Genomic DNA, 8,349 nt, shown 5'->3' with positions numbered 1-8,349 from the left:
AAATAATGCCAAACACTTGACAAATAATGTAAACTACTACATAAATAATGAAAAAAACAAGATATATAATGCATAGAAATAGTAACTTAATGTAAAGATTCAATCAAGTAATGAACCTACAAATATTGTATTCACTCTTTCACCTTTGTACAACAGCAGTCACATTATGCAAAAACCAGTAAAAATAATGCACAAAAATAGTAACATAATGTTCAGATTCAATCAAGTAATGAACATACAAATTCTGTATTCACTCTTTCACCAATGCACTACCAGCAGTCACATGATGCATAAAACAGAATATATAATGCATAGATATAGCTACGTAATATACAGATTCAACCAAGTAATGAACATACAAATACTGCATTCACTCTTTGACCAATGTACAACTGCAGTCACATGATGCATAAAACAAATTATATAATGCATATATACAGCTACGTAATGTACAGATTCAATCAATTAATGAACATACAAATACTACATTCACCCATTGAATATACAGTTGCAATCACCTGGTAATTCGACATGCTACTGAAATAGAATGCTCACCTTCAAATTGCGATTGTTGTGAAGTTGAAGGACGTCCTGTTTTCGTCATTATTAATCTGGGAAACGAACAAAAAAATCAGACCCCTACGAGATTTCATCCATAAAATGGGTCAACATACATTTGTAACCCACACAATAATTACAAAAACAATTAGCGAGACAACCCTAACCACAAAGAAGTAAGATTTTGAAAAGATCCTTTTTTGGGGGGTAAAATTTGTGAAACGCCGACTGGTGTTGCGGTAGGCGGCGAAAATTGGGGATAAACGTTGGATGGAACCTATAAATTAAACTTCTTCGAACCCTACCTCTTCGTCGACTTCCGAAAATGCTCGCACAATACGTGGGTGAATGTTGGACAGGGAAACAGACGACGAACGATGTTCGGTGGAGACTGTCCGCGGCGGCTAGGGTTTTGAAAGTGGTTGGAAGTGGAGGAGACGAATTGCGTTGATATATTGAGGGGAGAGCGATTTGGCGTGAGAAATGAGCAGGGAATATGGAAGGTCGTGGCTAAATCACGCTTGAATTTCGGACCTGCCTTTTTTGGGCGGTTGTAATAATGTAAATTTACCAATTTGCCCACATAATGCATGAAATGGCCCTAATAATGCACATACATAATCATAAGTAGGCTTCTAATCCAGATCGTCCAACCATCAAACCTAACGGTTCCAATTAAGAAGGAACTTAAATCTAAGGGGGGAAAAGGAGAATAACACTACCATATATATATATATATATATATATATATATATATATATATATGTATATTTGTGGATAGTGAATATGTGTAGCGCAATGTTTGTATTTTTTATTAAGTGTATTGTGTTCAATGTATGCCGTGGAGTGTGTCTATGTGTGAATTGTGTATTTTATGTTTAATCCATGTATTTTATTATTAGTGTGTGTATTTTTTACTGGAGATGTGTATAGTGTGTGTTTATGTGTGGGAAGTGTGTCTATGTGTATTTTGTGTTTAATGTATGTAATTTATTTATAATGTGTGTTTGGATCGGGGATGTGTATAGTGTTTATTTATATTTGGTATAGTTTATATATTTATGCAATGTATGTATTTTTGTGATGTGTGTTTTTCATGTTTAATGTGTGTATTTTATTATTAATGTTTGTATTTTGACCAGAGATGTGTATAGTGTGTCTATTTTACGCAATGTATGTATTTTGATTAATTTCTATTTTTGAAATGTACGAAGTTTGGAGTATGTGGATTGTGTGTACTTTGTGTATAAAGTATGTATTGTTTGGGATGTGTGTGTATGTATGGAAATTGTGTATTTTGTGTAGTGTGTATTTTGAATTCAGTTTGTATTTTGTGTGTATGATTTTAGTGCATTTATGTTTTATACAGTGTGTTTATAGTGCTACATATGTAGTTCTCGTATATGAATATTATAGTGTGTTACGGGTGTTGTGTGTAGTCAATATATTTTGTGCATGTATTATGCGTGCTTTGTGTATAGTGTGTGTTTATATTTTCAGTAACGTGTGTATTACGTGCAATATAAGCAATGTGTGTTTTTAGTGGTAAGTTTGTGTATTTTCTATTTATTTGTGTATAGTGTGTGTTTTTAAATTTTGTATAGTGTGTGTATTTTATACAATGTATGTATTTTGTATAATATATATTCTATGTAATGTAAGTAGCGTGGAGTGTGTCGATAAAGTCTACTTTGTGTGTGTATTTTGTGGTAAGTGTATTGTTGTGTGTTAAGAGTATTAATGCGTGTATTTTATATATAATATGTATTTTGACCAGAGGTGTGTATAGTGTGTGTTTATGTTCTATATAGTGTGTGTATTTTGTATAGTGTATGTTGTGTGTAATGTAAGTAGTGTGCATTTTGTGCATTTTGCGTATTTTGAACGGGGATGTGTATAATGTTTGTTAATGTTTTAAATAGTGTGTTTTTATGCAATTTATGTATTTTATATAGCGTGTACTGTGTGCAAGTAGTGTGGAGTGTGTGCATTATGTCTACTTTGTGTGTAAGGTGTGCATTGTGTGTATTTTTTGGGAAATGTGTGCATGTGTGTATTTTTTGTTTATGTGTGTATTTTGACCGGAGATGTGTATTATACAATGTATGTATTTTATATAGCACATATTGTGTGTAAAGTGTGCATTGTGTGTATTTTGTGGTAAATGTGTGTTTCTGTGTATTTTGTGGGAAGTGTGTCTATGTGTTAAGTGTGTGCATTTTGTATTTAGTGTGGTGGTGCGTGTATAGTGTGTGTATGGTGCGTGTATAGTGTGTATTCTTTATATATTGAGTCTCTGCACACGGTGTTTATTTTGAATACAGTTCATATTGTGTGCAATGTATGTACTGTGTATAGTTTATTTTCCCTATGTGTATCTTTTTGTTTATAGTGTGCTTGTATAGGGTGTGCGGTGTGTGTATTATATATGTATGGTAGTGTTAAACTCCTTTTCTCCCCTTAGATTTAAGTTCCTTCTTAATCTGGACCGTTAGATCTCATTCATTAACGGTCCAGATGATCTGCATTATTACACTATAATGGTGCATTATTAGTCGGTGTGTATTATTCAACTGAAAATCTGCATTATTACACTATAATGATGCATTATTAGTCGGTGTGCATTATTTAACTGAAAATCTGCATTATTAAATGACACGTGGCATCAATCTAACCGTCGGATGACAAAATCGTGGGGCTGAGATCAAGAAGGAAATAGGAGAAAATATGGAAAAAGGATTTGAATACAATCCTATATATATATATATATATATATATATATATATATATATATATATATATATATATATATATATATATATATATATGTGGATAGTTGTCACGACCGCACTAGCTAAGGATAGCATAGTCGGGGAACCGTGACTAGGGGCGGGGGTATAAGAAGCGGGGAACGAAATAAGGGAAAATAAAATCAAACATTGGTGGCGAGACATGACTAATTAAGTGCTGATACAGAGAAGAAAGATACTCGATCATGAAGACTCGAGTAATTGTTTGTAAAAATTTCAAAATATCAGAGTTTTGAACAAAATAGACTTGAGTCTTTTAAGATGCACAACGGAAGCAAATGAACGCGGTTCCATGTATGAAGACATGAACCTCCGAGAGTCAAAATCTGACTGAATTAAATGTCTTGTGTCAATAGCACTTCCTCCACCACTTCGCTGCTCAACCTGCACATTTAGAAATATATACAGGGCTGAGAACAAAAAGTACTCAGTGAACACATTGCCAAAAATTACACATATACATTTGAAAATATTGTCAAACCATCATCACAATAACACTCGGGGGTGTTATTGAAAAGGACCCGGGCTTACTAAAAATATTCACATTGGGCTGCAGCCCCTTTTTCCTGTACTTTAGCCATATCTGATCACATTGTGCCGCTGAGATGGTGTTCTCATACGGTCACCTTCCCTGTCCAACATGTCAGAGGTATCCTTGTGCCGGGAAGGTGGCCACCTTCCACGGTCAGAGGTTCCAAGTAGGGACACCACCCTACCAGGACTCAAAATCGAATCGATTCACATATATCATCATTCATAATTCACTAGGCCGTAGCCAACAGATAGGCATCATATACAAAACATTTGTGGCAAGACAACATCATTAAAATCACGAACATGTGTTCGTGTTTTCATAAAATACGATTTGTATTATAGTATAAGAAAGCTCACCTTGTTCGTCTAATTTCCTTAACTTGAAATTCTCTCTCCAACTTTAACATGCAAAGATAACCTTTTGGAAAAAAAGTATAATATAATATATTAATTAGACTTCAAGAAATTCTTAAACTTTAATAGGAATGCATGCCTCCTAATTAATGTCTTTTATTTTCCACTTATCCTTAAGAAAATTTCTAAAAAGCATATATTATCATTTAGTACTCCTTCTTTCGCTATTCCAAGCTCCGACTAAAGTGATATTCCATACACTACTACAAATTTTACGCAAAACTATAACAATTCGGATTGCAACTAATTATTTTATCTTTCTTACCCATTTTATTCTTCAGTCCAAAAATCCCTTAGAAATTAATTCCATCCGGTCCAACGGCTCTTCTTGCTCCATGATAAATCTTGACCCAACAATTAATTATTCTAGCCTAACTGTAAGGTCCATAAACTACCCCATAATCTTTGGGCCAAAATAGAAATTTACCCAACTCAAATTAAATTAGAGGCCCAATAGATGAATCAACAAAAGAGCAGCCCCAAATTCTAATTTTAATTAAATTATATACTCCCTCCACCGTCGGTTTCTCTCTCTATCAACACTATTCACTCTTCTTCCCCTAAATTGCACAAAATAGGGAAAACCCTCCCCCAAAATCAGAATTTCCGTCTCCTCACCCAACTTCACACCTCGCTGCCAACGACCAGTCATCCCTCCGGCGTCGCCGTCGCTCCACCGTCGGCGTGTTCCCTCCATCACCTCTTTCTTCTCCCCCTCCTTTCTCTCCCTCGGCTCCCCCTCTCCTCTCCTATCTCTCATCTCTCCCTCTCTTCTTCTCTCTGGGCTTTCTCTCTCTCGGTCGACTGAATAAAATTCCAAATTCCCGTCGGCTTCTTACTTGATTTGGCCAGAGTCGCCGAAGTTGTCGGCTTCTGATTTCTCGGTTTTGCCAGAGTCGCCGTCACAGTGAAGAGGTTCTACCGCCGATCCGCCGCTGCCGTCGTCCAGCCACTGCCTCCGTCAGACGCCGGGCCAGGCTGCTGCTGTCGCCGCCGGTAGCCGCTGCTCCGTCGGTGTTCATGCAGCCCCGAAACATGGTCGCAGCCCCCAACTTCAAACGGGACAGCCCCGATTCACCTCCGAACAGCCTCGAAACCAACCCGAACAATCCCAAAAGATAAGTTCTTGCACTCAAATTACGTTCTTTTCGCATTTCGATTTTGCCGTGGGAAAGTTCAATTGTGTTAAATGCTTGAGTTGTGCGATTAGTTCCGTTGATGCTATGATTATGCATAAATTGATGATTGAAACTTGAAATTAGGAGGGAGTATACCTTCAACGGATTTTGAGAGAATTATCGAGAGCTCCCTCTCTCGAATTTGGTTCTCAATTTCTGCCGGAAGAAGATCGAATGAATTGATAAAAAAATGTGTAACATAAAGGAAGTTTGCAAGATTACCTTGAGTAGGAAATTAAAGAATAATTGTTTTGCTGCAGAGACAGGAGAAACGAATGGTGCAGCAAATATTATAGAGGATGAAGATTTGGTTGAGATGTGGGAGAAATTTAGGGAGTAGGGAGAGAGATTTATGGAAGAGATGGGAGGGACGGTGTAAGCAAGTTGCCTGACATTCCTATCTCTAATTAAATGCAGCATTTAATGCTCTGTCTGAAAAAATCTACACTTTTTTTCTTTTTTATTTTATTTGTTTATTAAATTAATAATTTAGTATTTATTCACTTTTTCATTTAATTTGGTGTAGGTATAATCGGTTCAAGTTCGTGACCGTCCGCGTTGTAGTACCCGCTTTCGTAGAATGTATTAAATTTTGTTGGACTTTTGTTGGATGTATCGGACATTAAAATTTTGATTATGGGACCTTATTTATTTATTTATTTAAATATATTATATTCATATACGTGTAATATTTTTATGTGTTCTATTTACTTGCCTAACGTAAAAACAGACAATGACAATCTATCATAGCTCGGATTTAGTCGCATAAAAGTCACTTATAAAGGTAATCAAGCTAATAATATAGTTTGTAATAATATCGTCTTAGAAGGTCGTTACAATAGTGTATATGTGTAGCGCAATGTTTATATTTTTTATTAAGTGTATTGTGTTCAATGTATGCCGTGGAGTGTGTCTGTGTATGAATTGTGTATTTTGTGTTTAATCTATGTATTTTATTATTAGTGTGTGTATTTTTGACTGGAGATGTGTATAGTGTGTGTTTATGTGTGGGAAGTGTGTCTATGTGTATTTTGTGTTTAATGTATGTAATTTATTTATAATGTGTGTTTGGATCGGGGATGTGTATAGTGTTTATTTATATTTGGTATAGTTTATGTATTTATGCAATGTATGTATTTTTGTGATGTGTGTTTTTCGTATTTAATGTGTGTATTTTATTATTAATGTTTGTATTTTGACCAGGGATGTGTATAGTGTGTCTATTTTATGCAATGTATGTATTTTGATTAATATCTATTTTTGCAATGTACGAAGTTTGGAGTATGTGGATTGTGTGTACTTTGTGTATAAAGTATGCATTGTTTGGGATGTGTGTGTATGTGTGGAAATTGTGTATTTTGTGTAGTGGGTATTTTGAATACAGTTTGTATTTTGTGTGTTATGATTTTAGTGCATTTATGTTTTATATAGTGTGTTTATAGTGCTACATATGTAGTTCTCGTATATGAATATTATAGTGTGTTACGGGTATTGTGTGTAGTGAATATATTTTGTGCATGTATTATGCGTGCTTTGTGTATAGTGTGTGTTTATATTTTCAGTAACGTGTGTATTACGTGCAATATATGCAATGTGTGTTTTTTGTGGTAAGTTTGTGTATTGTCTATTTATTTGTGTATAGTGTATGTTTTTAAATTCCGTATAGTGTGTGTATTTTATACAATGTATGTATTTTGTATAATATATATTCTATGTAATGTAAGTAGCGTGGAGTGTGTCTATAAAGTCTACTTTGTGTGTGTAATGTGTGCATTGTGTGTATTTTGTGGTAAGTGTATTATTGTGTGTTAAAAGTATTAATGCGTGTATTTTAAATATAATATGTATTTTGACCGGAGGCGTGTATAGTGTGTGTTTATGTTCTATATAGTGTTTGTATTTATTATAGTGTATGTTGTGTGTAATGTAAGTAGTGTGCATTTTGTGTTTGTTAATATTTTGAATAGTGTGTTTTTATGCAATCTATGTATTTTATATAGTGTTACACTGTGTGCAAGTAGTGTGGAGTGTGTGCATTATGTCTACTTTGTGTGTAAGGTGTGCATTGTGTGTATTTTTTGGGAAATGTGTGCATGTGTGTGTATTTTTTGTTTATGTGTGTATTTTGACCGGAGATGTGTATTATACAATGTATGTATTTTATATAGTGTGTATTGTGTGTAAAGTGTGCATTGTGTGTATTTTGTGGTAAGTGTGTGTTTCTGTGTATTTTGTAGGAAGTGTGTCTATGTGTTAAGTGTGTGCATTTTGTATTTAGTGTGTGTATGGTGCGTGTATAGTGTGTGTATGGTGCATGTATAGTGTGTATTCTTTATATATTGAGTCTCTGCACACGGTGTACATTTTGAATAAAGTTCGTATTGTGTGCAATGTATGTACTGTGTATAGTTTATTTTCCCTATGTGTATCTTTTTGTGTATAGGGTGTGCGGTGCGTGTGTTGTATATATATATATATATATATATATATATATATATATACATATATATTTTTTTTGGATAGTGTATATGTGTTGCGCAATGTTTTTATTTTTTATTAAGTGTATTGTGTTCAATGTATGCTGTGGTGTGTGTCTGTGTGTGAATTGTGTATTTTGTGTTTAATCTATGTATTTTATTATTAGTGTGTGTATTTTTTACTGGAGATGTGTATAGTGTGTGTTTATTTGTGGGAAGTGTGTCTATGTGTATTTTGTGTTTAATGTATGTAATTTATTTATAATGTGTGTTTGGATCGGGGATGTGTGTAGTGTTTGTTTATATTTGGTATAGTTTATGTATTTATGCAATGTATGTATTTTTGTGATGTCTGTTTTTCGTGTTTAATGTGTTTAT

At 34.3% G+C, this 8,349-nt stretch overlaps 1 long non-coding RNA gene across 2 annotated transcripts; it reads right to left on the bottom strand.

Moving 5' to 3' along the window:
* Positions 1-3,711: 3,711 nt before the first annotated feature.
* Positions 3,712-5,806, bottom strand: LOC121747518. Of its 2 annotated transcripts, XR_006039213.1 has the most exons (4): positions 5,717-5,806; positions 5,591-5,650; positions 4,260-4,320; positions 3,712-3,752 (listed from the first exon to the last, which is right to left on the bottom strand). It is a non-coding gene; the product is annotated as an uncharacterized LOC121747518 (long non-coding RNA). The 2 variants fall into 2 exon arrangements; XR_006039212.1 differs by lacking the exon at positions 5,717-5,806 and having other exon boundaries at positions 5,591-5,665.
* Positions 5,807-8,349: the final 2,543 nt, after the last annotated feature.

This window comes from Salvia splendens, chromosome 9 (assembly GCF_004379255.2).
Source record: "Salvia splendens isolate huo1 chromosome 9, SspV2, whole genome shotgun sequence".
Taxonomy (NCBI): Eukaryota; Viridiplantae; Streptophyta; class Magnoliopsida; order Lamiales; family Lamiaceae; genus Salvia; species Salvia splendens.
The sequence above is the reverse complement of the archived record's forward strand: the minus strand, read 5'-3'. Positions and strand labels throughout refer to the sequence as shown.